The 3,911-nt window shown below is 42.1% G+C and overlaps 1 pseudogene; it reads right to left on the bottom strand.

Annotated features, from left to right (window-relative positions):
* Window positions 1–1,931: 1,931 nt before the first annotated feature.
* The window catches only part of LOC138171570 (vomeronasal type-2 receptor 26-like), a 58,649-nt pseudogene continuing 56,669 nt past the window's right edge, over window positions 1,932–3,911 (bottom strand).

Raw genomic sequence — 3,911 nt, 5'->3', positions numbered from 1 at the left:
TTAATAGGAATGGGTGATACTTAAAAGGTGAAATTAAGAGGTGAGAGAGGAATATACTGAAAGGAGATGAGGAGAGACAGAATGGGGTAAAGTATCTCATATAGAAGAGGCAAGGGAAAATGGTTACAATGGAGGGGAAGAACAGGAAGGCAAAAAGGCAAAACCTTATTCTCATCGAATTTGGCTCAGGGATGCAATGACATGCACACTAAATAGGGTATCTCACCCCACAGAAGAGTAGGGGGGAAGGGATGAGAGGGGGGATGATGGAAGGGAGGGCAGGCTGGGTGGGGGAGGGAAGTTGGAAACACCCACTTTTGAAAAGGGACAGGATCAAAGTAGAGAATAGAACAAGTGGGAGGTGGAGGTGGGATGGGAGGGAGGGAAATATAGTCAGTCTTTTACAATATATCTACTATGGCAATGTTTTGCATAGCTACACATGTAAAACCTATACTGAATTGCTTATCTTCCCAGTAAGGGTAGGTGACAAGGGAGGAAGGGAATAAATCTGGAATTCAAAGCTTTCAAATCAAGTGTTTAAAAAGTTATACATACTATTATTAATACTATTTTAAATTTAATTGGGAAATAAGATATATAAGCATTGGGGCATAGAGATCCACCATGCCCTACTGGAAAAGTCGAAGGGGGTATGGGAGAAGATATGGGAGAGAGCAGATTGGAGGAGGGGATATCCTGTGGGACTGCTATTTTGGGGCGGTGGGTAGGGAAAAAATGGGGGGGGGAAATTGTAACTCAAAATCTCATGGAAATGAATGAATGATGTAATCCAGAAGTTAATAAAGCATTTGGAAAAATAAAAATAAAACAAGAGAATTTTATTATTAGTTTAGGCAACACATCAATGAATGGCAGGATGCCTGCTAAAGGGCATTAGAAATGTCAATATGATTCCTCCATCCTCATCTCTCTTCCCAATTTTTCCTCCACTTCTCTTATTTGGTTTTTAAAATCCTTCTTCAGATCTTCTGTGGCCTGTAGGTATTCATATTTTTCTTGGAAGCTTTTGGTGTAGGAATTCTGACTTTGTTGTCTTCCTCCTGTTCCATTCTTTGATCCTTTTTGTCCCCCAAAATGGAATCCAAAGTCAGATTGCTGTGCTTGCTTTGCTTCCTTTGCTTGTTCATGTTGCCAGTCAATTATTTGACTTTTGAGTTTTTTGCCACAATAGAACTCTGCTAGCAGAGAGGAGAGATTTGTCCCAAATTACTGGGGTTTTCTCAGCTGCTGGAGCTATTAGTTTGGTGCCCTCCCAGAAGCCTCCACTGGCTCTGGCTCACTGGTCACACACCCTAAGACCTCCACCCTAGACAGCAATCCAGATCCAAGCAGGTTAAAGCAAGAGCAATTACCCCTCAGAATGGTTGCTTGGTCCCCATACAATCTGCAGGCCAGGAGCTCTGAAGCAGCCATATGCACCTCAGCCTCTTCTCCCTCAGAGGGGCAGAGGCCTGACTGCATTTCTGGACCCCCTATTCCCAAAGTCCACTGTCCTCTTACTTTGTCTTTTGCATTCACGGGTTGATAATTCTTGGAACCACCATAGCTGCTGGTGATCCACTCTTCCAATGTCCCTCTAGCCACACCTGGTGGGGCAGCCCTGGGGCTAAAACCTTGGACTCAACACGGGGCTGGGCTCGGCTCCCAGAATGCTGCAATACACTCTTCCTGCCGGCCTTCCAGGCTGTCTTCAGCTGGAGGTTTGTTTCTCTCTGTCACTTTGTGAGTTCTGTCATATCCTCCATCCTCAATTTATGGTAAATTGCAGTTTCTGTATCTTAGCAATGGTCAAGAAACTCATGTGAGGGCAGGCACAAGCAGAGGTAGGGTGTGTAGAAGTTCGCAGTCCTAGAGGGAAGGCAAGATGAGAATATTGCAGGTGCCCCGACACATTGGCACACTTACCCTTAAAGCTGATGGTGCCTCTGGTAGGGGTTAGGAGGCAATGATTCAGAGTGATGTCTTCCTGAAAACTGCTTTATTCTTTATACCTTCTTGGGTGTTTCTGTCTGGCCTTCATAGGATCATGGAACACTTGGGAATAAGGATGCAGGTCAGTAACCCAGCAATGGATGCCAGGATGGAGAAGATTTCCACAGTGACCATGGCCTTGCCCTTGGTGCTCTGGTATGTTGGGAGGAAGGAAACCCAGACACTGCAGAACACAAACATACTGAATGTGATGAACTTGGCTTCACTGAAGGTGTCAGGGAGGTTCCAGGAAAGCTAATGTGAAGCTGCACAGTGATAGGAATCCCATGTAGCCCAGGACAGAGTAGAAGGCAATGACAGAGCCCTCATTGCACCCAATGATGATCTGGGTTGATTCAAAGTATGTATCTCTATCTGGGAATGGGGAAGAGATTCCCAACCAGATGCCACAGACAATCACTTGAGTCCCAGAACAAATGATAACAACAGAGTTAGAGACCCTGGATTGCACCTACCTTCTATTCCTGCTCCCTGGTGTTGTAAGCCTGAAAGCCAGGACTACTATGGTGGTTTTGGCCAGAATGGAGGACACAGGTACAGTGAACACAGTGACAAATATTGTTTGTCTAAGGAGGCAGGTAACTGAGGTTGGACAGCCAATGAAGATCAAGGAGCAAAGGAAACAGAAGTTGAGGGGGATGAGGAGAGTATAGGTGAGATCTCGGTTGTTGGCTTTCACTATGGGCGTGTCTTGAAATTTTACTAACACCCAGAAAACCAGAGCTGTCATTAGAGAAAATGAAAGAGCCACACAGATTAGAGCCATCCCTAAAAGTTCTGAAATATCCAGGAAAGTCACAACCTTGGGAAGGCATCAAGTTCTTTCCTTATTTGGATACTTGTCTTCTGGGCACTTCATAGAATGCTTCATGTCTGCAAGGGACAAAGAAATTTAGGATTTTGGATGCAACAAATCATCCCCAATCCCATGGAAAATAGGTACCATTGGTCAAGGTATCATTTCCTTCTTCATAAACAACAATATCTCTTTCTGTGCTAGGAGATGGTCATTGATAGGTAACCTAGTACACAATCCAGGCTTGCTAAAGGATGACAATACATTGTTTACAGCAGGAGATCAGAAAATCATACCTGAAGAAAACTCAATATGACAGATGGAGAAAAATATAAGCTTAATTTTATATCTTTAAGTATCAATGAAGTAAACAATCCAAAAAAATGAAAAGATGAAAGAATGGATAAGAAAACAAAACATCGCCTATAATAGAAACATTTTTAAAACCACATTTAATAAATAAAAACCTGCTGAAAAGTGTTGCTATGCATATTTTGATGTCTATCTCAATTTCTTATAAGGGTGCTTTTGTATATATTTAGTATTGTAGTCTCTGGGTAAAATGCTATGCCTATATTTGTTACTTAATTTTAATAACTTCAAATTGCTTTTTTAAATGGTTATGCTGATTCACAGCTCCACCAACAAAGTCTGTTTTCCCACAACTATTCAATAACTTAATATTCCAGTATTTGACAGTTTGATGGGAGTGAGGTGAAATATTGGTGTTGTTTTGATGTTCATTTCCTTTATTAGCGATTTTGAGTGTTCTTTCATGGTACTCAATACTTTGAAATTCTTCTGAGAATATGTGTTCATGTCCTTTGAACACTTACCTATTAAATATTTTTGCTTATGAGTTTTTGTCTCTTTTCACATTGGAATCCTCATATTAACTGATTATGTTGATCCCTCCTTGAACCAGAACCAATGAGAAAAAGTTCATATGATGTTCATCTCCCTCCCTCTGCTATACTATGATTTTATGCCCCTTTGTGTGGCATAGTTTACCCTTTTCTGCCTCCCCCTTGTAGCAGCAAGCACCCCAAGCGTCCTCAGGGTTTGCAGCTACCACAGGTTCTTGGATCTGCTTTGTTAA

The sequence above is a fragment of the Petaurus breviceps genome, unplaced genomic scaffold (genome assembly GCF_028583685.1).
Source record: "Petaurus breviceps papuanus isolate PSGF00001 unplaced genomic scaffold, PetGlider_PUasm1.0 447, whole genome shotgun sequence".
NCBI lineage: Eukaryota > Metazoa > Chordata > Mammalia > Diprotodontia > Petauridae > Petaurus > Petaurus breviceps.
Note: the sequence above shows the minus strand (reverse complement) of the source record. Positions and strands in the feature narration are given on the sequence as shown.